The 27,013-nt window shown below is 43.7% G+C and overlaps 1 protein-coding gene and 1 long non-coding RNA gene across 2 annotated transcripts in view; one reads left to right on the forward strand and one right to left on the reverse strand.

Moving 5' to 3' along the window:
* Positions 1-12,807, reverse strand: part of LOC122174377 (uncharacterized) — a 40,667-nt gene extending 27,860 nt beyond the window's left edge. The window contains exon 1 of the long non-coding RNA XR_006176100.2: positions 12,671-12,807. This is a non-coding gene — a long non-coding RNA (uncharacterized LOC122174377). The remainder of the gene's footprint in view (positions 1-12,670) is intronic.
* The window catches only part of QKI (QKI, KH domain containing RNA binding), a 305,977-nt gene that overhangs the window by 89,983 nt on the left and 188,981 nt on the right, over positions 1-27,013 (forward strand).

The raw sequence follows: 27,013 nt of genomic DNA on the forward strand, positions 1-27,013 counted from the left end.
CAGAGCCCCTGTCCCCTAGGTAACATGGGATGGATGTGGATCATGGGGAGGGGACAGAGAGAGCATGGGGGTCCCGGTCTGGGGGTGGGGAGGAGTCACATGGGGGGGGTCACAGGAGGTCATGTGTCCCCCTTCTGTGTCCCTCCCATGAGTGCAAAGTACCAGCAAGAAATGATTTCTATTTGCACCACTGGTTGTAAACTTGCAAAAATAGGGTGGTTTGATGTTAAAATCATTGTTGTCAAAGATTTTAATCATCATTTAAATCAGCAAGCAGAAAACCTTGATTTTTAAATAGATTTTAATCTTGTTTAGCTTTTGTACTTGTATTTCTAAAGAGAGGTTCATTCACACTGGTTGATGTAACCATTAAACCATGTTAATTTGCAACTAAATGTAGCCTTTATACTAAATTCGCTACCTTTTTGTTAACAAGGATATGCTATATCTATATACATCTAATCAGTTACATAGCCCAAAATTTATTTATTTTTTTCATTTTTGTTAGAAAATGGTGAATAATACATGTTGTATTTATTAGATTAATTTTTTTGTGATTTGCATCAAGCTGCATTTGGATGGAAATTGGAATTCAATTACAGATGCACAAAAACAGCATTTTTATTTTTTATTAGTTAAAATTTTATTAGTTAAATGTGCTGGATACATAAGAAAAAGTTTATCAAAACATTTTGTATTTAAACCAGATTTAGTTTAATAATAATAAAAAAAGTAATAACAGTAGTTAGTGAATTGGTGGATTGTTTCTGGTCACCACTGATGAGATTTTTCAAAAGTATTTAGGTGCCTAAAGCTGCAGATGGGCACCTAGTGGGATTTTCAGAAGTGCCTTAGCAGGTTAGATGTCTACATCCTGTATATTTAGGAACCTAAGCATCTTTGACTATCTGGCTGTATGTCCTTCAGTTTTTTTAGGTTTAGTGGATCTGATCCTCTTCTACCTGGTTTCAGTAAAGCTGTTTCCCTTTTCATTAATATTTGAAGAGGGCTCATTGCTAGAACATTTTTTTTTACTTAAATTATTTAAATTATAGTGGCACTGTTCCTGACTTAACTGCATCTCTCACCCCTTCATGGCCCCTTTAATGATATCCCTGTTAGGTCTCGGGCCTCTAGCTGTTAACTTCAAGGTGGTCTTCTATGACTATTTCCTTCTAGACCTGGATCTTGGGCTGCAGACTCCTGTAATTCGTTGTGATTATTTCAGCAGATCTGACCTTATTTCAGTCCTGTTATCTCCGGAGCAATGACAGAGTTAACCAGTGACCAGCCCAACTTTCATTAAAGCAAAGTACTTTTTATTTAGAACAAAAGCATCATGAAGAAAACATAATAGAAACAATAACCAGCTTATATGCAGGTGCATCTTACCAGTCAGTTCTCCATGTTCCGCATGGAGACCCTGAGAGGACTAAACTATTTCATGCCCTTTCCACAGGGCCTGTCTCTGGGTCACAGTTACTTGTCAGTTCCTGAATCAAGTGAGAGACATCTTTCTTTCTACATCAGGGTGATCACTTCATAAAGCTTAGTTTTGCCTGCCATGCCTCTTGAGCCAGGTTAACGCAGTGTGCTATTTTCCAGGGAATGAAACAGACTACTTACCTGCTTTGTTTCAGAATAATGGATTTGTCTTAATTACCCCCTAGGGATTTTAGTTCTTACAGGAAATATCTTTTAGCTCACCCTTTAACATGAATACAATCTCAAGACAGCCTATAAAATACATACATTTATAAAGTTGATACAATTGTCTTTGAATATTCGCTTACAAAGCATTTCATTTGTCAGAATAGGGCTAAGCCTTCACATAGGTTGTCATAATTTCAGATTTAATTTTAAATGTGTTTATTTTTTTTAAAAATTAATTTGTTCACTTTAAAAATTCTTTTCTATCCACCCTGTACAAAACATACACCGTTTGTACTCTGGTTTTTTTTAATGGTGGGAGGCAGGCCAGTCCTCTCCCACAGCCAACCCGCCAACCTTAAGCATATTCTCACCAGCAACCACGCACCGCACCATAACAACTCTAACTCAGGAACCAACCCATGCAACAAACCTCGATGCCAACTCTGCCCACATATCTACACCAGCAACACCATCACAGGACCTAACCAGATCATCTACAACATCACCGGCTCATTCACCTGCACGTCCACCAATGTTATATATGCCATCATGTGCCAGCAATGCCCCTCTGCTATGTACATTGGCCAAACTGGACAGTCACTACGCAAGAGGATAAATGGACTCAAGTCAGATATCAGGAATGGCAATATACAAAAACCTGTAGGAGAACACTTCAACCTCCCTGGCTACACAATAGCAGATATAAAGGTAGCCATCTTACAGCAAAAAAACTTCAGGACCAGACTCCAAAGAGAAACTGCTGAGCTCCAGTTCATTTGCAAATTTGACACCATCAGATCAGGATTAAACAAAGACTGTGAATGGCTATCCAACTACAGAAGCAGTTTCTCCTCCCTTGGTGTTCACACCTCAACTGCTAGCAGAGCACCTCACCCTCCCTGATGGAACTAACCTCGTTATCTCCATACTGATTTATACCTGCCTCTGGAAATTTCCATTACTTGCATCTGAAGAAGTGAGGTTCTTACCCACGAAAGCTTATGCTCCCAATACTTCTGTTAGTCTTAAAGGAGCCACAGGACCCTCTGTTGCTTTTTATAGTGTGTATTGTGACTTCCACTCTGTGGACCTCAGAAGACTTGTTTACAGTAGAAAAATGACTGATGACAATGGACGGTAGCAATGCTTGCAGCTGAATACTATTTAAATGCCAATATAGACAAGGACAGTGTCCAGCATCATTTCAGAAACTGAAGTTAAACTTGTTTTGAACACTCAGGAAGAGGTCGTTTTTGTAGTTTTGTAGACCAGACCAGGCTTACGAGCTTGTTTTATTCTAGAATTACCTGCTGATTCTTTGGAGCTTAGATCTTGAGTAGCAATTAAACAAATGAACTATGTGCCCATTTACTGGTCTCTAGGATAAATCCAGTTATTAATGTTTGAAGAATAGTTGGGCAGAAAACCCATTCTGAGGAACAGTTGGGATAGGCTGACCATAAAACTGTGTAGGAGGGAAAAATGTGTCTTGAGATTTAATGCCAGATTTGAGTATATTTTGCAAACTACCTTTTTAACCCAAACCTTCCAAAACCATCTCAAAAAGCACAGCAGAAAAGGATTATTATAATGAGAATGTTAACACTCTTTGTTATTGGGGCATGAATGTTGCTGGCATAACAGCCAACAAAATGGTATAGCAGTGTATTTTCAGTTCTGTTGGTCCCAAAGATTGTCAGATGTTTGGGATAAATACTAGCTATTGTAAAGTAACAATAGCAAATCGACGTTTGCACTTGAATGCACAAACTTGCAGATCATCATGCTTCATACAAAAGTACCATAAAGCTTGATAGTAAAGTTAAGATAATGTTTTTAGATAAATAACAAAATATACTAAATGAGAAAATAGGCCAGAAGGTCTAAAACTGTGTAATTGAGAATTCACTTCTTTTGTCCCTTATATCAGAACTGACTTCTGGAAGAGGTGCTCTATATCAAAACAGCTGCCTCTGTAGTGGCTCTGATTTTTGATTTGATGCAGAAAAATGGGATTTTCCTATGTAGAGCACAGTTCGCACTCCTGCCTCTGCTGGCTCAGATAAAGCCACTCAGAGACCCTCGGGTTCAGAAACCACTGGTGCTTTTATTTACGACTTTGTGTTCCCACCACCTTGTCAGCATACAGCGTACACAGCTTTGGGTTCCTTGTGTCTGAACCCAGGAGGGAAGGGCTTTCTCCCTGCCTGCATTCCCTCACTCTTCTCTGTCCCACCACCTTGGCTTCCTTCTTCAGTCTCTTATATAGCTCTGGGCTGGCCCTCATTCCCCAATTAGGGCAGCTCCTTTCCAGGCAGCTCCACTTCATTCACCTAAATGGGGCTGGCAGGGCAGGGGGATGATTCTGCAGTTGTTCTGCTCAGCACTGTCAGACCCGAACTCTGTATGCACTCTCAGAATTTATTACCATCTTTGTGGTTTCCTTTGGGAGATTCAAAGAAATGTACTAGTGTATGTTACAGGAGACTATGGAAAGATTAAAAATGTTAGCATTAATAACAGGGCTTGGAAAATTTACCAGAAAATTTCTAGCAGAAGGGTGATACGAAAGATTTTGTGGTGGAGGGGTAGCATAGTGAGACCCAAAGTCAGTACCATGATTTGAATTCTCCCAGTCTCTTGGCTGGTGGTAACATGTAGGACTGCTTACTTCAGTGCTGATCCTGTATTCTGCCATATTAGATCTCTGTTTTTTCTGTAGTGGTCTTGTATGGTTGGTTGTTTGATTTGGGTTACTTCCATAATCAATTTCCCTTTTCTTTTCTCCATCACCAGTGTTTTTGCAGTTTCCCTTCTCTACTGATTTTCTTAATTCCCCTGCCCCAGAGTCCGCCATCACTTGGAGTGGGTTGAGTGGGATGAGGAGATGAGCTCATCATCCCAAACTGGCAGGGATCTTTGTTTTTGAAAAGTTCAATGGGTTATCTTTCTTCCCTTCTTTACTCCTGGGAGGCATAGGGAAAAAAAGATGAGCCAAGCCACCAGGTTTCTTCTGTGTGGTTTATGTCAGCGAGGCAATATTGCTCAACCTGTAGAGGATAACAGCACTGAAGTCCAAGAATAGTGACCACAAACATAATTTGTAGTACAAATAAGACTTTGTACTTGTAGTTTAATTAAAGCAATAAGTAAAATTACAATTATCCATGCATATTTAAATCCTACAAAAACTCATGTAATGATTGAAGGCTGCAGTCATACTCACATCCTCAAAGATATTCTATGGTCTGATGGACCTCTCTGTAGACTGGGGTGGCCAACCTGTGGCTCCGGAGCCACATGTGGCTCTTCAGAAGTTAATATGCGGCTCCTTGTATAGGCACCGACTCTGGGGCTGGAGCTACAGGTGCCAACTTCCCAATGTGCCGGGGGGTGCTCACTGCTCAACCCCTGGCTCTGCCACAGGCCCTGCCCCCAGTCCATCCCTTCCCGCCCCCTCCTCTGAGCCTGCCATGCCCTCGTTCCTCCCTCCCTCCTCTTCTCCCCCCCCCCCCCCCAGCCTCCTGCATGTCACAAAACAGCTGATTGGGAGGTGCGGAGAGGGAGGGGAGATGCTGATTGGAGGGTGGGGCTGCCGGTGGGCAGGAGACATTGGGAGCAGGGGGCGGGAGCTGATGGGGGGGGCTGCTGACATGTTACTGTGGCTCTTTGACAATGTACATTGGTAAATTCTGGCTCCTTCTCTGGCCACCCCTGCAGTAGACGAGCATCGTTAGAGGGATGGTTTCTTGTGGGTTGGTTCTGTGGGTTTTCCCACTTCTACCCAACCAGGGAACCTCTCTTACGGTAATCTGGCCACACCTAATACCGCATGCATGTGCATGAGGGTTTCAACCCTCTTTTCCTTATCTGTACTTCCCCACCGATGAATATTGGGGTACCCCATTGTTCATAGGTTATTCTTAGTTCCTCTTATTCTCATTAGTATCTACATACAACATGTATCTTGTGGTCGGAACAGGACTATCCATGATGCTACAATCAAGTATCTTGTGATCTTAGACAGTTGCTGTTTATTGCAATCTAGTTTTTTGTAACATTACCTATTGGTACACTTTTTGTAGTTATCTTGCTGGCATAGGGTTATTCCTAGGTCACCCACTCATGTCAGGTGTTCTTAAGCCTATGCCTAGTAACTTAAATCAATTTAGCATACATTGATTATATATACAATAGCATATGAATTGACCATAACATCACATAATGAGATAAGTGGATGATAAAATGAGTTAACTGGCTACACCTCATCCCAGTGGAGCTTGGTGCTGAATGAGAAGCCCTTAGTGAGAGTGCTGAGATATGGTGGAATGTATTAGTTGTGGGTAAAACTGCACCTGTGGTCATCATTCTCTTGGTGTGGGAAACGGACTGAATTGGAAGCAGGGCCCAGAATGGCCAGGGACTCATTCAGAGGGGTCCCCTTCAAATTAGAGCTTGCTTGGTCTGGGATACTTGGAGCCTGGAAAAAGTGGTGCACTGGGGTTGATTGGAGTCGCTGAGTGGGGGAGGTGCAGGCTTGTTCGCCTATTTATCCTTTGTCTCTTCACTCCTTTTTCTTCTTTCTTTAATTTTGTCTTCTACCTTCTTCCTACTGAGAGAGGAGGAGATCTGGCAAATATTTGAAGAAAAAGTGACCTTGGAGCTAACCTACTGCAGTTGATTGACAGATTGTCTCCTACTTCCTGATAGGTGGAGTCATAATGCTGATTAGGCTGTTGTTAAGTAGGATGGCAGATACTATGCACAAAGTAAACAAACTGCCAAAAAAAAGTCCCTCTCTCCCCCTTAGTTTTAGTAATGCTAAGTGTTACTGATAGCTATGGTAGGTACAGAATAGTTAGGGGGGTTGTGGTTTAAGATGAGAGTATTTTAGACTTTTGAAGTGCTCAAATGTACTAATCTTGACTAGGAATTTTGTAAGCAAGTTGTTTGACTGCTGAACCCGTCTCCGGGTTTTTAAAAGGTGATTATTGCTGTTTAATCTATGACCAAATATTATAGAATCATAACATGTAGGACTGGAAAGGGACCTCAGTAGGGCAACACTGAGCTGAGGGAGGACTAAGGATTATCTAGACCATCCCTGACAGGCATTTATCTAACCTGTTCTTAAAAAGTCCAGTGATAGAGATTCCACAACCTCCCTACGTAATTTGTTCCAGAGCTCAACTACTCTTACAGTTAGGAAGTTTTTCCTAATGTTTAACTGAACTCTTATGTCCTTAGCTAGCTTAACCTCATTTTTTTGTCTTGGCCTTTCTAATTTTGTCCCTATATGTTTGTGGTGTTTTTTAATATTCATCCTTCATAATATGACCCAATTTCTACTTTTTGTATGCCTTTTTGAGTTTCAGGTCATTTAACGTCTGGTTAAACCGATGGGTCTTGTATCATACTTCCTATCTTTCCTATCCATTGGGATAGTTTGCTCTTGTGCCCTTTAAAAAACTGCCAACTCTCTTGAACTCCTTTTTCCCCTAAGACTTGCTTCCCATGGGAATCTTACCTACCAGTTATCTGAGTTTGCTAAAGTCTTCCTTCTTGAAGATTTGTCTTTATTCTGCTGTTTTCCATCCTGCTAGTCCTTAAAATCATGAGCTCTGTCATTTCATGATCACTTTCACCCAAGCTGCCTTCCATTGTCAAATTCTCAACTAGTTCCTCCCTGTCTGAGTCGATCTAGAACAGCCTCTCCCATAGTCACTTGTTTTATCCTGTAATAAAATGTTGTCTCTAGTGCATTCCATGTACTTGTGGGATAATCGGTGCCCTGCTGTGTTATTTTCCCAACAGATGTCTGGATAATTCAAGTCCCCCATTACTACCAAGTCTTTATGTTTTGGGTGATTTTGTTCTTTTAAAAAAATCTCATCCAACTCTTCTTCCTGGTTAGGTGGTCTGTAGTGGGCACCTACCATATCACCTTTATTTATTTTAGCCCTTTTATCCTTACCCAGATACGTTCAATAGGTCTGCCTCTCCCTTGTATCTCAGCCTCCGTGCAAGTGTATATATCTGTGATATATAAGGCACCTGTGCCCTCTTTTCCCTGCCTGTCCTTTGTGAACAAGCTTTATCCTTCTATACCAATATTCTAGTTGTGAATTATCCCACCAAGTCTCTGATGCCATTTATGTCATAATTGTCATTATTCACTAGTATTTCTAGTTCTTTCTATTTATTCCCCATAGTTATTTAGCATTAGTATACGGACATCTAAGATGTTAATTTGAAATTTTTTTCCCCTCTATATTCCCTTCTCTCTTTTGTGGTGTTATTGCCCATGTTTTCCCCAGATTCTTATCCTTCACCCAGGTCTCCATGGCTGGACTTACCTATGGGCTTTTGTCTCCTGCCCCATCAAACCTAGTTTAAAACCCAGCTCCTAATTTAACTAATCTGTATCCAGAGATGCTCTTCCCCCTTTCTTAATAGGTGAACTCTATATCTGCTCAGTTGGCCGCCTTCTCGGAACAGCATCCTGTGTTCGAGGAAGCCGAAGGCTTTCTGGTTACACCATCCATAGACTCATAGACGCTAAGGTCAGAAGAGACCATTATGATCATCTAGTGTGATCTCCCACATGATGCGGGCCACAAAAGCTGACCTACCCACTCCCGGAAGAATTCTCTCCCTTGACTCAGCTGTTGAAGTCCCCAAATCATGATTTAAAGACTTCAAATGGCTGAGAATCCTCCAGCAAGCGAACCATGCTGCGGAGGAAGGCGAAAAACCTCCAGGGCCTCTGCCAATCTACCCTGGAGGAAAATTCCTTCCTGACCCCAAATATGGCGATCAGCTGAACCCCGAGCATGCGGGCAAGATTCTCTAGCCAGACCCTCTGGAAAAAGTTCTCTGTAGTAACTTTTAATATTCCATCATTGACCATTGTTGCTAATTACCAGCGATGGCACGTTAATGACCTATTGACTAAAATCACTTTATCCCATCAAACCATCCCCTCCATAAACTTATCAAGCTTAATCTTAAAGCCAGAGAGGTCTTTCGCCCCCACTGTTTCCCTCGGAAGGCTGTTCCAAAACTTCACCCCTCTGATGGTTAGAAACCTTCGTCTAATTTCAAGCCTAAACTTCCCGACGGCCAGTTTATATCCATTCGTTCTCGTGTCCACATTAGTACTGAGCTGAAATAATTCCTCTCCTTCCCTGGTATTTATCCCTCTGATATATTTAAAGAGAGCAATCCTATCCCCCCGTCAGCCTTCTTTTGGTTAAGGTAAACAAACCGAGCTCCTCGAGTCTCCTTTCATACGACAGATTTTCCATTCCTCGGATCATCCTAGTGGCCTTTCTCTGTACCCGTTGCAGTTTGATTTCATCCTTTTTAAACATGGGAGACCAGAACTGCACACAGTACTCCAAATGAGGTCTCACCAGTGCCTTGTATAATGGAACCAGCACCTCCTTATCCCTACTGGAAATACCTCGCCTAATGCTTCCCCAGACGGCATTAGCTTTTTTCACGGCCACGTCACATTGCCGACTCACAGTCATCCTGCGATCAGCCAGGACTCCGAGGTCCTTCTCCTCTTCCGTTACTTCCAACTGATGCGTCCCTAGCTTATAACTAAAATTCTTGTTATTTATCCCTAAATGCATAACCTTACACTTCTCACTATTAAATTTCATCCTATTACTATTACTCCAGTTTACAAGGTCATCCAAATCTCCCTGCAGGATATCCCAATCTTTCTCCGAATTGGCAATACCTCCCAACTTTGTGTCATCCGCAGACTTTATCAGCCCACTCCTACATTTGGTTCCAAGGTCAGTAATGAATAGATTAAATAAAATCGGACCCAAAACTGAACCTTGAGGAACTCCACTGGTGACCTCCCTCCAACCTGACAGTTCACCTTTTAGTACGACCCGCTGCAGTCTCCCCTTTAACCAGTTCTTTATCCACCACTGGATTTTCATATCGATCCCCATCTTTTCCAATTTAACCAAAATTCCTCATGCAGTACCGTATCAAACGCTTTACTGAAATCGAGGTATATTAGATCCACCGCATTTCCTTTATCTAAATAATCTGTTACTTTCTCAAAGAAGGAGATCAGGTTGGTTTGGCACGATCTACCTTTCGTAAAACAGTGTTGTAATTTGTCCCAATTGGCATTGTCCTCTAGGTCCTTAACTACTTTCTCCTTCTAAATTTTTTCGAAGACCTTGCATATTACAGATGTTAAACTAACAGGCCTCTAGTTACCTGGGTCACTTTTTTTCCCCTTCTTGAAAATAGGAACCACATTAGCTATTCTCCAGTCAAAAGGTACCACCCCCGAGTTTACAGATTCATTAAAAATGATCGCTAACGGGCTTGCAATTTCTCGCGCCAGTTCCTTTAATATTCTCGGATGAAGATCATCCGGTCCGCCTGATTTAGTCCCGTTAAGCTGTTCGAGTTTGGCTTCTACCTCGGATATGGTAATGTCAATCCCCACTCCTTTATTCCCATCCATCTTGCTTCTACTATTCCTCAATCTTTCATTAGCCTCATTAAATACCGATGCAAAATATTCATTTAGATATTGTGCCATGCCTAGATTATCCTTAATCTCCACTCCATCTACAGTCTTTAGCGGTCCCACTTCTTTTTGTTTTCTTCCTATTTATATGGCTATAAAAGCTCTTGCTATTGGTTTTAATTCCCCTTGCAAGGTCCAACTCTACACGGCTTTTGGCTTTTCTCACTCCATCTCTACATGCTCTGACCTCAATAAGGTAGGTTTCTTTGCTGATCCCTCCCATCTTCCACTCCCTGTACGCTTTCTGTTTTTTCTTAATGACCCCTCTGAGACGCTTGCTCATCCAGCTCGGTCTAAATCTCCTGCCTGCGAACCTTTTTCCCTTTCTCGGGATACAGGCCTCCGACAGCTCCTGCAACTTCAACTTGAAATAATCCCAGGTGCCTTCTGCCTTATATCCCTAAATATGTTAGTTCAATCCACTTCCCTAATTAGTCCCCTTAATTTATTAAAGTTAGCCCTTTTGAAATCGTAAACTTTAGTCTCCGATTTAATTCTGTTAATCTTTCCATTTAGTTTAAACTGAATTAGCTCATGATCACTCGAGCCAAGGTTGTCCCCTATAACCATTTCCTCAACGAGGTCCTCACTACTCACCAAAACCAAATCTAAAATGGCACCCCCCCTCGTCGGTTCAGCAACTACTTGATGAAGGAATTCATCAGCAATCATGTCTAGGAAAATCTGAGCCCTATTACTGTTACTAGCATTTGTTCCCCAATCTATATCTGGGAAGTTAGTCTCCCATGATTACACAGTTCCTATTAGTATTTACTTCCCTAAAAACATTATATAGTTCTCTGTCCATATCCAGGCTAGATCACTATAGCACAGCCCAAGCACTGTCCCAGGGGAGGCTGTAGTAGTTTTTACCCAATGTGAGTATTGCCCAGACAGACTCTGTCTTATCCATTCCATCACTTATTATTTCTTTACAGTTTACCTCATTGACATACAATGCTACTCCCCCACCTTTACCTTTGATCCGGTCTTTTCTAAACAGCACATACCCTTCCATACCTGTACTCCAGTCATGACTACTGTTTCACCACGTTTCAGTTTATTCCTATGATATCCGGTTTCATTTCTTGGACCAGGAGCTCTAATTCCTCCATTTTGTTACCTAGGCTTCTTGCATTGGTGTATAAACATCTTAATTTATGCCGTTTGGCCTCTCTCACATTTGTTATCCCATTTGGTATGGACACCGTACTGCTAGTATGACCTATTAGTCTAGTATCCACCCCCCCCCCTTCTGTCCAATCTCGTTCCCCCGGCTATATCCGTTCTTATCTCATTGTCCTCCCTCTCAATGTTATAATCTGGTGTGGAGATTAACTGGACATCTCCCAACCGTCTCCCCCAAATTCCTAGTTTAAAGCTCTTTTGATGAGATGAGCCAGCCTTCCTCCCAGAAGTCTATTTCCTTCCCTACTCAGGTGAAGTCCGTCCCGTGAGAACAGTTTTCTGTCCCCGAAAGCCTCCCAGTGGCCATACATCCCAAAGCCCTCTTTATAGCACCACTCCCGTAGCCAACTATTTATCATCACAATCCTGTCACCCCTTTGCTGCCCTTCTCTAGGAATAGGCAGAATCCCACTGAAGATGATCTGAGCCTCTATTTCCTTAAGCGTCTTCCCCAGCCTGGCATAATCTCCCTTGATTCTCTCTAGCGAGAACCTAGCCGTGTCATTCGTTCCTACATGAAGGATGATCAAGGGGTTCTTACCTGCTCCTTTTAGGATCCTTTTCAGCTGCAGGTCCACATCCCGTATCTTAGCGCCCGGTAGACAGCACACCCTTCTGTTCTCTGGGTCTGCCCTGGTCACAGGCCTGTCTAACCTCCTCAGTAAGGAGTCCCCAATCACGTAAACCTGCCTTTGCCTGGTGACAGTGCGATCTACTAATCTATCCCCTGTCCCCTCTAGTTGCAACCCCTGTCCATTCCTATTTTCCCTAATAATCCCCCTTATGCCATCCTGTATCCTCCCGGGGCCCAGATTTGGTGCTGTCTCCATCAACTCCTCCCCTCTTTCTATGGGACTAGCAGCTCTTCTTTTTCCTCACCCTGCCCACTTCAGTTACCACCTGCTGCACCCCTTCCTCGTTTTCCAAACACCCAAACCTGTTCCTGAGCTCTATTTCTCCTTCACTCGCTCTCCTTTTCCTTGGCCTGCTTCTCAGTCACATGCTTCCACTGCCCTTGTTCTCCCCCCGGCATTCCCCGCTCACAGGTCTTTGCCCCTGCTTCCACCTGAACCCCTGAGTATTCCCCTTCAGCCCCTCCTTGCCTTTGCTCCATCAGCTGCTCAAACTCCCTTCTAAACTCTATCAGGGTATCTACCTGCATCTCCAACCCTCAGATCTTTTCCTCCAACAGCTTTATTAGGCGGCATTTCATGCACACATACCTCTGTTCGTGCACTGCTGCTAGGACCATGTACATACCGCAGCTGCCTGTTGAGATCATCTGCATTGTGTCCCCTGCTGCTTGGCTCATGGCTGCTGTTGTCTGAGCCCGCCTACTCAGCTGTGCCCTCTGCACCTGGGGAAACACAGCACACAGGGCGCCACGCCCTCCTGCCTCTCCTTTCACCTCCCCCTGTAAACTCCCCTGTTAGCAGCCCTGTTGGCTGCTCGCAGCTGTGCCGCTGCCTGGCTGGGTGGCTGCTTTTATAGGCCCTCTCCTCAGCCAAGCTCCACCCCCTAATCAGGGCTCAGCTGCCCGCCCAGCACGCTGCCCCTACAGGCCTCTACACATACAAGCAATACAAAGACAGATGCAAATACAGGTACCTTCTCCTCCAATGGAACTCCCACTCAAACTCCATGCAGCCATGCATTCACTTCCAGGATGTCTGTCTCTGTCTCTGCCCCTGCCCTTGATTAGAAGGATTAATGAGAACACCACCTGTGCCCCAGCTCCTTCACCCTCACTACTGGAGCCCCCTGTAGTCACCTCTGATCTGCTCAGGGTCATACCTTTGTTTCCTCTTGGGAGTGGTGGGCTCGATCCTCCCCACCTTGGGGGGGTACATGCTGTGTTCTCCACCATTGGGAGAGATCCCTCGCTGCCAGGACAGCATACCAGCTTTTTCTTCTCTGGATGGTGGGTTGGGGGCAGGGGTGGAGTGCTGCTTGAAGTAATCAGTAGCTAGCTTGCTCTCTCTGAAGGAGTCATTTCCCCCTCCCCTGATGGTGCTACTGAAATTTTCTTCAGCTGGATTCCTTTCTCAACATTGAAGGTTTCCATATGCACGTTTTCAATGCATTCCTCGTGTGCACGGATGCTCCTCAGCTGTAGCCACCTCCTTCTTAAGAAATTATGCCAGTATACAGCTCTCACACTATAAACTACTATATCTCACTAAGAAATCTATTTTTACAATATTTTTCATTTAAAATTGAGCAGCAAGGAATAATATTAACAGAGAAAGCTACTAGTCTTTTAAACCTTTTCCTGAGTGAACATAACGACACTTGATAGGTCTATGGCCAACAAATATAGACAAGGACCCCTACTTAAACAGCCTCGGTTAATTAATGTTACTTTTTCATTCTTTTGGCCTTTGTAGTTACACTCAGCTCAGGCTGTTTGAAATGATTTTCTCTGAAAGTGTTGTGACATTGTTTTAATTGAATGAAGCTCTATAAATGGTGTTATAAATTAACACAATTAATTTCTAATATAATGCAAACAATATTTACTTGGAAATTTGGTTGCTGTATACAAAGCAGTTACTAGGATTTATCTTTTATGTTTACTACTTAAAGCAGCTAGAGAGATGGCCTTGCCAGGCCTTTATTGTGAAAATATTTGGAAATGCCAGTGGTGTGGGTTTAAAAGGCTCTTGAGGCAGTATGAGTTAGCCTGCTTTGAAAACGTTTGAGAATTCCATCTTTCACACTGAATGCATATAACAGAGGAATTCTGTTAGCAAAGACGTGGTTTTTATCTTATAAACCAGGTTTTTGCTGAAGTGGCCATATAACTATGCTCACAGGAAACAAGACTAAAAGAAAGTCCTACATTAAAAATTAAAGAATAAGAGTAAACTATTCTTAAAACTGTTGATGTGGTTATAGTAAAGTCAGAATTTTCAAACCTTAGGTGACTTAATGTAGCTATTATATGTAAGTGGCTTGACTTTCAGAGGTGCTATGCACCTTCCCTTGAACATTCACTTTGGAAATTTTGGGTATTCAGCACCCCTGAAAATGTCTAATTTTAGGCACCCAGGTTTGGCTTGATATAGATATACATTAATCAAATAGGTTATTTCAGATTTATTGATTGAAATGTGATCCGTTGTGGCTGAAGAAATTTCCCAAACCCTGTATTTCCCATCCATTACACATGACTTGGTAGAACAGAGTTAAAAATTAAAATTATATAAGCAGTGTAATTAAATATGGAGATTCCAACTCTAAAAGCCCAATTGATCAAGAAGCAACCAGTTAAAGGATTTATTATTAATTTAAGAGAGACATTTCCTCCTCAGGCCCCACACAGACTCCACCTACATTTTCAACTAAATAATCCTTGTGCTGATAGATTAGGTCTTGGGTAGATTTAAAAAATATGATGCAATACGGTATACTGATGAAAGAATGCTAGGCTGCTGATGTGATTACAAATGGCCATGTGGTGACAGATATTAATAGAACAAGGGTGGGCAAACTACGGGCTGCATCCGGCCCGTTGGACCTTTTTAATACAACCCTCGAGTTCCCACTGGAGAGCGGGATCAGGGGCTTGCCCCGCTCTGCGCGGCTCCTGGAAGCAGTGGCATGTCTCCCCTCTGACTTCTATGTGTAGGGGAAGCCAGGGGACTCCGTATGCTGCCCCCACCCCAAGCACCGGCTCTGCAGCTCCCATTGGCTGGAATCACGGCCAATGGGAGCTGTAGGGGTGGCGGCGCCTGTGGATGGGGCAGCGTGTAGGGGTACATGCCGCTGCTTCTGGGAGCTGCTTGAGGTAAGCACCGCCTGGAGCCTACACCCATGACCCTGCTGCCATGGCCCTGCCTCACCCCTGATCCCCCTCCCACCCTCTGAGCCCTCCTGCACGCCAAACCCCTCATCCCCAGCCCCACACCAGAGCTTGCACCCCCAGCTGGCACCCTCATCCTCTCCACACCCCAACCTCCAATTTGACCAGCATTCGTGGCCCACCATACAATTTCCATACCCAGATGTGGCCCTCAGGTCAAAAAGTTTGCCCACCCTGTCCTAGAATGAAGTTCCTGGAAGTATAGTACCATTAACTGTCCTATCCATTGGCCTGCTTTCCTTTGCTCCCCTTTTCCAGCATCTTGTGTCCGAAGCGCTTGTCTCCATCCTTTGCTCCTCCCTGCCACACTTTTTTTTTTTTTTTTTTGCAGGGGGTGGGGTGGTGGTGGTGGTGATGATGGTGGCTGTTTGACTCCTCTTCAAATGGTAGCTGTTGGGTTTTATTCTTCATGGAGGCAGCTAAGCTCTTATTGACAGTAAAGCTGCCTGCTGGAAGAAGCTGAGCTATTCCTGGTGGTAGCCACATCTGTTTTTTATGGAGAGTTCTCCCCCTTTCAGTTTGCAGACTACCAGGAAGTGATTCACCAACCATCAAGTGTCTATAGACTGTTTGAGAGCTGCTGTCCCACTTAATTATGTTGCTTAGCTGAATGCCCTGGGAAAAGTAAGTGCTCATAAGATAAACTAAATTTCACGGTAGTAAGAAATACAAGGCGAGAAACTGTCAAATAATCACTTCATGCAGTATTGTTGTAGCTGTGTCAGTCCCAGGATATCAGAGAGACAGGGCGGGTGAGGTAATATCTTTTACTGGATCAACTTCTGTTGGTGAGAGAAACTTTTGAGCTCTGTGTAAGTTTGAAAGCTTTCCTTTCTCACCCAACAGAAGTTGGTCCAATAAATAATCACTTTTGTAAGAATGAAATAAGGTTTAAGGCTAGAGTATCCCTGCAAATTCTTTGATTGTGTCCCACTATCTTTATCTGGTTCTAAAAAGCTAGTTTACCAAAATTAATAAGTAGATAGGGAGTAATAAATGGAAGCCATAATTAGATACAAAATATCTTCCCACTGTAGGAACTGCCTTACCGTTTCAGACCAGTGGTCTCTGTTCTGGTATCCTGTGCTATACTGGATCAGAGGTATGAAAATGGGTGGATTGATTTTAAATCAAGATGATTTAAATCACCAAATAGGCCTAATTTAAATAATAAACTTTAATAAACTTTTTCCATATGTACTTCAGTTACTTTCTAAAGAAGGCTGCATTCCATTAAAACATGTTAATTGACAACTGAATAGTCTTTATACTAGATTTGGTACATCTTTTTGCTACTTAGGAAGGTAAACTATAACTATGTACACTTATTTAAGCAATTATATAGCTTAATTTCAGTTTCTTACTAACTACATTTTTAGTATGTTAGAAAATGGTGACTGTTGCTTATTTACTAGATAATTAACTTTTTTGCTCTTTATCTGTGTCAAACTGTGTTAGGATGGTAACTGGAATTTAATTAAACAAAACTGCACATGTTTATTTTTATTAATCAAAATAACCTTAAATGTTTAGGATACATTAACTTCTCTTATCAAAACACGTTTCAGATTTATACTTAAGTGATATATTAAAAGAACAGAGGTTAACTGTAGTCAACTGATTATTTCAGGTGAACCATAGACAGTTTTCAAATATGCCTAAGTGAAAGTGACTGGAGCTTAAATTCCTACTCATCTGAGGCCGTGTCTATACTACAGACTTAGGTTGACTCAAGTTATGTTGGCATACAGGAGTGGTCTCCAACCTTTTTATGCCCAAGATCACTTTTTGAATGTAAGGGCAACCCAGGATCTACCCTGCCCTTTCCCTGAGGCCCTACCCCTTCCCACTCATTCCACTCTCCCCCACCCTCACTCACTTTCACCGGGCTGGGGTAGGGGGTTGGGGTTCGAGAGGGGGTGCGGGCTCTGGGCTGGGGCCAAGGGGTTTGCAGTGTGGGAGGGGGTTCTGGGATGAGCCAGAGGCAGGGGATTGGGGTTCAGGAGGAGGTGAGGGGTGCAACCTCTGGGAGGGAGTTTGGGTGGAAGAGGGGGCTCTGGGCTGGCCAGAGTGTTGGGGTGCAGCGGGGTCAGGGCTGGGGCAGGTGGTTGGGGTGCAGGAGGGGGTTTGGGGTGCTGGATCCAGGAGGGGACTCAGGGCTGGAGTGCGGCCTTCCACTGGGCAGCAGTTACCTCTGACAGCCATGCTACACCACCAACCGGGAGCTGCCGCTAAGGCAGGCTCCCTGCTTCCATGCCACTTCTGGAAGGGGCCAGTGCACCCCTGTGGCACCTGGGGGGGGCGGAGGCAGGTGGCACGTGGCTCTGTGCACTGTCCCTCTCTGCAAGCACAGCCTCAGCAGCTCCCATTGGCAGCAGCTCCCCGTTCCCAGCCAATGGGAGCTGCGAGGGCGATGCTTGCAGGGAGGAGCAGCGTGCAGAGGGAGACCCCTGCCCCGGGACCGTTGGGATGCGCTGGCCGCTTCTAGGAGCAGTGCGGGGTTCGGGCAAGCAGGGAGCCTGTCTTAACGGTAGCCCTGCTGTGCTGCCGGAGATCACGATCGACCCGGAACTCCTCTAGGATCGACTGGTTGGTGACCATTGGCATACAGCCACTTGTGAGCATGCATACTTGGCTCCTTGTGTTGGCGGTGTGCAAACACATCAGAGAGCTTGCATCAATGCAGAGTGGAAGGTATTCCATTGTGCAATTCGCGCCATCCAATGCACTGTGTTTTGGTAGTGGATGACGGGGCCAAAATGAGTCGCATAGGGGTGACTGGGAGGGATGTAAAATGTTAACCGGTAAGCATTAGTCTTACTGGTTAACCTGCCTTAACTGTTAACCCCCGCGCCAGACAACCCCAGCTGTTCAGCCCGACTGGAGCGGGACCGGCTGAGCGGCCTTGGCTGTGCCGGCCAACGGGATCGGCCTCAGCTACTTAATTGGTTAACTGTTTAAACAAAATATTTTGTAATAATTTAAATGGCTAACTCTTTAAACAGTATTTACGTTCCTAGTGACTGTGAGCATGGGGTCAGATTCACAGTTTGCGGCTGTCTCCATCCCATAATATCTTTATTCTATAATTTTTCATCTTTTTTTCAAAATCCCACAAACCCACATGGTCTCCTGTCTGCAGTCTCTGACAGAAACATGGAGTCTGCACAGCTCTGCACTACTGTCATGAGCATGCAAGTACAGGACGCACGATCCTGGAGTATTTGCAGAGTCAGAGAAAGAACTGAATCAGTGGAAAATGTGACAATTCCGTGGAGGATACATTGTTGTGGGACATGGCAAGAACCAATTAAGGTTGTTGGTGTCATTCGCAGAGTAGCTGCAGATGGTGGAGTGCTGCTTCTGGGCCTGAGAAACGAGCACTGACTCGTGGGATCTTGTAATGTAGGTTTGAAATGATGAGCAGTGGCTGTAGAACTTTTGGATGTGCAAGGTCACATTCCTGGATCTGTGCACTGAGGTTGTCCGAGCCCTCCAGCACAGGGATACCAAAATGAGAGCTACATTGACAGCGGAGAAGCAAGTGGCAATCACACTGTAGAAACTTGCAACACCAGAATCCTCTTGATCAGTCAGGAATCAGTTTGGAGTTGGGAAATCCACTGTGGAGGCCATCATGATGCAAGAGCACAAAGTCATTTTATTGCCTTCTGCTACACAGGAGAGTGACTCTGAGCAATGTGCAGGACATTAGTGGATGGATTTGTAGCAATGTGGTTCCTAAACTGTGGTGGAGCAGTAGACGATGTGCATATCCCTATTTTGGGCACCAGACCACCATAACACTGAGTACATCAGCAGAAAGGGCTACGTTTTCAATGGTTATGTAAGCATTGGCAGATCACTGGAGGTGCTTCACTGACATCAGTATGGGCTGGTCAGGGAAGGTGCATGATGTTCTCATCTTTAAGAACAGAGGACTGTTCAGAAAGCTTAAAGCTCAGGGATTTCCCCACTGGAGGATTACCATTGGGAATGTTGAAATGCCAATAAGGCTGGGTCCCCCAGGAGCACAATGCGTACTTCCCTGGCTCATAAAGCTGTATTCCGGCCACCTCAGCAGCACCAAGGATTCAAATACTGACTCAGTAGGTGGAGAATGACGGTTGAATGTGCTTTTTTTTTTGGTTTGAAGGATCACTGCCATTGTTTGCTCACAAGATTGGACCTCTGAGTAAAATATCCCAATGTCTGTAGCTGCCTCCTGTGTCCTGCATAATGTATGTGAAGCAAAGGGGGAAAAGTTTCCGCCGAGGTGGAATGGCTGTCTGCAGAATTTGAACTAGATACAAGGGTTATTAGAAGAGCTCAACTTGGAGTTATATGGCTCAGGAAGGCTTTGAAACATTTTAACACTGAACCAGAGTACTGTGTGGTGTTGTAATGGCTGGCTCTGCGTGGCACTGCTCTTTTGTGGCCTGGTGGGAATTGTGTGGTGATTGCTGTACATGTAGGAATGTAACATTGTTAGTGCAACAGTTAGTTTTGTTTGTGAATGTTCCTATATGTTGTCACATTTTGCAGTAACAGGACATTGGTTGCTTTCAGAACTGCAGCATATATTTTGAGCTTTAAAGACGAATTATGTTCCAAATAATAGAACTTTATTCTGTAACAAAATCAGTGCAAAAAACCCTGTGCCATTTAAAAACAAATACATTGAAAATGTAATAAAACCTAATAAATTAAGAGATCAGAACTTTATGAAGAGGAAGGAACATTCATGTCCATTTCAGCTACACCTACAATGATTGTGGCTTTCACTGATCTATGTGTGTGGAGCAGTGCATGTGCTGCAGCAACCCCTGATGCCACGTGGAATGTTGGAGGGCTGGGGGTATAGGGAAGTCCTGAGATGAAGATCTCAATGGACTGCAGAGGGAGATGAGTCCAGGATTGTTGAATCTGTGGGTCCACTAGTCTGCAGCATCTGTTTACTTCCTGAGAAGCCCCATTATGCCCTGGTGCAACTCCCTCTCCTTTTCCTGGTAGGACTCCTGAGCCTTTCTCCTGTTTGCTCTTTTCTTCTCCAGACTGTCTGTAATGTTCATCCTCTAGGCCCTGTGCTCATAGACTGATGTAGCACTGACTTGCAGGATCTCACTGAACATGTTATCCTGAGTCCTGTTCTTTCGCCTCTTCATCTGGCTCAGGCATTCTGCGAGTGTGGAGGGGGGAGACCCTGAAGGCCACAGTTGCAGCAGCTGAAGATAAAACACATAGAGGTAGCATAGTGCATACAGAAAGCGAAATTTAAGGTGCCAAACTCAGTCCTCTTGCTCCCAAAAAGTTTTAGACACTACGTTGTCACTTCTGCTTGGGATTGCTTGTGCACGCTGCCAGGCACTGCACCAGCCATGGTGAGTATTGTTGTCTGAGGGTAGGGGAAACAAGAAGGGAATTCCTTGTTCGATTGCATGATTCAAGTAGCATAGGTCAATGACACTGAATACTGGCACCATTTCCCACAGGTAGAGGTGATTTTAGCTCACATCTCACTCTTGAGGGTAACAAAGGGAGAGAGCACAGATACTGCTGGTGTCTCGAAGCTGCCCGGGCCAGCATGCTGGTAGCCTGTGTACAGTAACTTCTCACTTAACGTTGTCCCAGTTAACATTGTTACGTCGCTGATCCATTAGAGCGCATGCTCGTTTAAAGTTGCACAATGCTTTCTTATAACTTTGTTTGGTAGCCGCCTGCTTTGTCCACTGCTTGCAGGAAGAGCAGCCTGTTGGAGCTCGCTGCTGGGGGCTTGGAACCAGGGTGGGCTAGCAGCCCCCTATCAGCTCCCCTAAGTTTTCTGTGCAGCAGCCGCCCAGCAGGCTATCAATTGCCGGGCAGTTCAGGTGTACCTCCCCCCACTGCTGTGTGCTGCTCCTGCCCTCTGCCTTTGAGCTGCTCCCAGGAGCCTCCTGCTTGCTGTGCAGGGGATGGGGGGGAAGAAGGGTGCTGTAATGACAGACAAATTAAAGATTTCATGGTTTTAAAATAGGAGACTACTTGTTGTAGGCCCATTTACAGTGATTTAAAGGTCCACAGTATATTTTGGTAGCTTCTTTATGCAAGCATAAAACCTTTAAACAGAAATTGAAAGAACTGTTAACAGAAATTCTTTTGGAAAAATCAGATCCCAACACATAGCAGTTATTTTTAGGCAAAATAGTGAATGAACTGTGTTGATCCTGTTCACACAAAGATGAGTTGCTTTAGAACGTTACTAACAGTATATTGCCACAGTGGCATCAGAAGATCAGCAAATTTCACCCAATTCCATGACCTACTTGGAAATCATAACATCTGAAGAATTAACAAGTCATGTCGTGTGTAAGTCAGTCTCCAAAACCTATTTCCAGTTTTTAATCCTTTGAGCACTGCCTCCTAAGGCTCACAGGTTATATCATTAAAGGCATATTACATTAAAATATCCTCAGGATATGCAGGCTAATATCAAATTGCCATAGTTAAACCTTTTAATTTGATGCAACTCCATGTGACGCTATCCAAGGGACTTAAGTGGGCAGTTTTGTTTATAGACTAAATTCTCACTTCTAATTACAGAGATTTCAACAATATATTGAAATGAGGGGACTGCTATATTTTGTATATATAAGATTTGGCAGAAATTCAAGAATTTTGCTAAGACACCAATTGGTTTTTTTTAAACCTTTAAAATAATTTAATTGGTAATAAACTATACTGATTTTAATCTCCTGCCTCATTTCTTACTAAAACTTGCCTTGGGAAGGTAGTACTCAAATGATGCTGGTGGCAGAAGAACAGAACCCACTTCCCCCTGTACCTGCAGTTTTATAGTACGTCCGTAAATTTCGAATACTTTTTTTTTTAAGTCTACCTGTGTTATTCCGTTAGTGATTCAGGATCCTAAAGAGTTCTTTGTATTATGACGCAACCTTAATCATGACCTGCAAAATAGAAAGTGTTGTGCCCTCCAAGCAGGCAGGTTCCTCTGCTCCCTTGTGTACCCTGCCCCTGCTGCAGCCTCCCTCATCTTTCTTTGGTGCAAAATGTTGTATGCATTGTTGTTGTAGCCATGTCTATCCCAGGATATTAAAGAGACGAGGTGGGTGAGGTAATATCATTTATTGGATCAGCTTCTGTTGGTGAGAGACAAGCATTTGAGCTTACGCAGAGCTAGAGACCTGAAGAAGACTCTCTGATGCAAAATGGCTGTCTCCCCAGTTTCCTTTGAGCCCTATTATAGATTCCTGCTGTGGTCAGCTACTGTATTTATTCTCCTCTTATAATGCCTGAATCTGTAACTTTCACTCTATGCATCCGAAGAAGTGAGGTTTTTACCTACGAAAGCTTATGCCCAAATAAATCTGTTAGTCTTTAAGGTGCCACCAGACTCCTTGTTGTTTTTATTCACCTCTTGGTAACTTTCCATTACTTTTAACCTCCCCCCTCCTTTCAGACAAGAGGAGGGGGAAGTGTGGTCTTCTGTCAGAGCAAACCCATTGTCTCAAGGTTTGAATATTTGTTTGAGTGCTTCATTGCTCACCATTGTCTCTGGCCTGGCTGAGACGGGATACAACTCTGCCAATTCATACTGGAACTGCATGCATATAGGCTTTCTGTGACACATTATAGAATTTAATAAAATCATCCACAGTTCAGAAATGGTACACACTAGAACTTGAAATTGTCACAGGTACAAATAGAGGCTTCAGGATAAACTGAAGTATTTAATACCATTTCATCCTTGTCTTCCCCATATTGTGAAAGATGATGATTTTTGGGGAGAAAAATAAGTATTTTCAAAGTCTGTTTTTGATTTATTGGTGATATTTGAGATGAGCACAGATATCCTCCCATACTGTTCTTAGATCTTCAGACCACTGCTCCCTGTAGAACCTCAGAGTTATGGACACCTTGGGAATGGAGGTTGTCCATAACTCTGAACAAAGTACAGTTCGGCTCCAGATCTGTCAGCTGACACTTCAGGCCAGGCTTCAGCAGCTGAGCTCCCTATTTAGCCCCAGTATTAGTTTGCAGGCTTGTCCCCCTCTGGGCGTGTTGCCCTCCTGGCTGGGGTGGGGATGGGGGAGGGTTCCTGCTCTGCTGGCTGGCTGGCTCTGGCTGCCTTGGGCTGGCAGCACAATGTCTTGCTGTAAATGACTGCCTTGTACGTAGGGGTGGGGGTGGGGAGAGTCAGTCTAGATATGCCTACGATGTAATACAGGCACGGTACAGAATTGTTTGTTTGGGTTTCTTTGGGTCTCTGCTGCTGCCTAATCGGTTACTTCCAGATTCACTTGGTGTCCAATTGACCAGTCAGTCCGTAACTCTGTTGTTTGTGTCTTGGAGGTTCTACTGTACTGTTTTTCATAGTTGTCAATAAATAGTGCTCTAAACTACAAAAACATTTCTGTGATTTAATTCCTTTGTGAAAATAGTTGGGTTCTGTTAATTTTAATGTTTTATATAGTGTTACATATTCAATTTGATAATATTCAGATAAAACACTAATACATAAATTAGACCAGTGATATTAATCCTCAGTGGTTCGAGAGCCTACTTAGTGATCAGCATTACCCAAAAGAGCCACTGTGTGAATTCATTGTTTCATTTACTATAGTACTATACATTCATACTTAAGCAGTATGATGGGAAATATTTAGCAAAATGACCAAGTATTATTATTTTATCAACTACAACTGGGTAATACATAGTGAAAGCATCCTGATTGGTTGTTAATCAGTGTTTTAATATGTGCTACCAAGAGCCGCAGGAGACTTATCAAAGAGCCAATTGCGGCTTGTGAGTCTGAGTATCACTGAATTAGACATTGAGTTTGAATGGAAGTGTAATGTTTTGTCCTTGGAAGCGATTTCTGATGCCCAGACAGTTTTCATACATGGATCTTTGTAACATAATTGTTCTAGAATAATCAGGGATATCTATCTTTGGTAAATTATCAAACACTTATCTTTTTTAAACTTAAATCTGTAGTATTTTGTGGAGAATTTAATTTTAGTTGCACATTGATCAGGAAGTTTTTTAGGAGATATTAGAGGGAAAATCTATTTTATCACAGAAATTCACAGGAAAATAGACATTTCTTCAAACTATTGCATAGATTGAATTAAAATTCCAAGGGATATTGATGGGTTACAGGAATAAAACAGTACATGCATAATCAGTGGGGAAAAAATGTGCATATGAGATTAATACCCTGGTCAATTCTGATTATCCAAGGATTTCAGCCTATATTAAAAAGCTCTTTCAATTGAAATGTTTAACATGATGAAGGAAATTTGTGTTTAAAGCATTTTTAATCTGTGTTCTACTCTGAGACCTGTGTGAATGTCTACACTGCCTACTAAGGTGTGATTATAGCATACTCACTCTAGCTTTAATCTAGTTAGTGCAGGTAACAACAGTGTTTGTGAACATGTGGCAGCATGGGCTAGCAGCCCCAGTACAAGCCTGCCAGAGATCCTGGATGTGTATTTGGGTTGCTAGCCCATACTGAAGTCTGTGCCACCACGTCTTTTGCCACTGTTGTTACCTATGCTAGCTAGATTAAAGGTAGAGTGGGTATGCCTAGCCTTGCTACAATCACATCATAATTTGCAGTGTAGATATACCCAAAGACATGCATAATCACTGTCCTCTTTCAAAAGGTGCATGTTTACCTCATGTTAGCTAACAGGAGGTAAAATCCTTGGGAAGACAAGGAAGTTGCTAATTTTAATGTATTAGCAGATTGAGATAAACCTTGGGTTCCCACCTAGTGTGTACTTTGATCTGCTAACACATATGAAAATGGTAGGCTGGTTTGTCTTCACTGGGATTTTACCTTGTATTAGTTGCCATGTGTTGGCTTACACATGGTAGGCAAACCATTTTTTTTCCTAGTGTGGAAGCACATAAAATATTGAGTTTCAAATATTTGTGATGGCCAATATTAAGACCAATCATTGGCTCTAGGGGAGGAGAGCTTGGTCTGACTTGGTGTGTGTAGCGGGATGGTCACCCGTTCCGGCCCTGAAGGGGTTAAAACAGCTGGGGGAAAGGGCTGTTCTGGGGGAGTTAACAGGCTAGGCTGGTTGGGGAGGCAGCCACAGCTGGGGCCACGCCCCAATCAGGCTGCACCTGGCCCTATAAAAGGGCTGCCAGCCAGGAGCTCAGAGTCTCTCTCTAGTTGTGGCGAGAGACAGGCCTGGCTGCTTGGGAGCTCAGCAGGGTACCTAGAGTGGAGCAGGGCTGGGGAATGGCCAGAGGAGCTGGGGAGCTCTGGGCTGGAAAACCCCCAGGCTGCAGGCCTTGGTAAAGGGCGGGAAGGGTACTGGGGTTGCAGAGGTGCAGCTCAGGGTATGCAAAGGCAGCAGGTCCAAACCCCCCTTGCTGATGCAGAGTGGTATAGACTGCAGTCTGCCCCAGTGAGTGGGGGCTAGATGGTGACTGGCAGTAGCCATTGAGGCAAGGTGGGGGTAGAGGGTTGGGGGTTCTCCTGGGTGGGGAGACCTAGAGAGTGGGGGTACTGTCAGGGGGCAGCACCCAAGGTCAAGGGGGCACCGGGAGGTACATGGGGGCCAGCGGCAAGTGGGACATCGGCCAGCAGAGGGCACTCCGGAGCTGGACGAGCTAATTCCCAAGATGACCAGCAGGAGGTGCTGTGGCGGTGAGTCATTGCATCGCTACAGGGTGCAAAGGTGCATTTGTGCTCCTGGGTGTGATTCCATATCTGAATTAGTGGCCTGATGAATTTTTTATTTAAGCTGGTTCCCAGTGGTCTGATGGAGCACTTAAGGCAGCTGGTAATTAGCAGGATGTATGAGGCTTTCCTGGCCATTATCTGTACACTGGACACAGAAAGTGGGTGGCATGGGAGCTAGTAAAAGATAGCTCTGTGCAAGCCAGTATCCCCCTGCACAGGGAGACTCAATCCAGTAGGCTGAGATTGCATTAGGGGAGAGGACAACTTTGTGATAGGAAGAGGTTAACATTTACCTTAATGCAGTACATGATCTGCCACACTATGTAATGCTGACTAGATATAATCATATGACTTTCTAAAAAATACCTGTGCACTTAAACACAGCATAAATTTAGATGTTTAACATTTTAAAATTACTGTTTCCTTATTACCTCTGCTTAAACTAAATGGCAGAATAAATAAAAATAGATGCAACTAGGGTCATTGATTTCTAAAGGGCTAACTTCAAAAAAATAAGGGAAGTAGTGAGGGAAATGGACTGGACTGAAGAACTCAGTTGTCTGAATGTGGAGGAGGCTTGGAATTTAAGTCAAAGTTGCAGAAACTATCTGAAGCTTACATCTCAAGCAAGGGGGAAAAATCATAGGGAAGAGTTTCAGACCAAGCTGGATGATCAAGCATTTCAAGCAGGTGATTAAAAGAAAGTAGACCGCCTACTAGGAATGGAAGAGGGGATGGGTCAGCAAGGAAAGCTACCTCTTCGAGGTCAAAAAGTGTAGGGATAAAGTGAGAACTGCCAAGAGCCAAGCAAAGTCGACCTTGCAAGGAGAATTAAAACCAATAGTAAAAGGTTCTATAGCCTTATAAATAAAAAGAAAACAAGGAAAGAAGTGGGGACCACTGAACGCTAAGAATGGGGTAGAGATAAAAGATAAACTGTGCATGGCCTAACACCTAAACAAATACTTTGCCTCAGTTTCTAATGAGGCCAATGAAGAGTTTAGGGGTAGTGGCAGGGTAGCTAATGGCAATG

The sequence above is a fragment of the Chrysemys picta genome, chromosome 3, assembly GCF_011386835.1.
Source record: "Chrysemys picta bellii isolate R12L10 chromosome 3, ASM1138683v2, whole genome shotgun sequence".
NCBI classification, from domain to species: domain Eukaryota; kingdom Metazoa; phylum Chordata; order Testudines; family Emydidae; genus Chrysemys; species Chrysemys picta.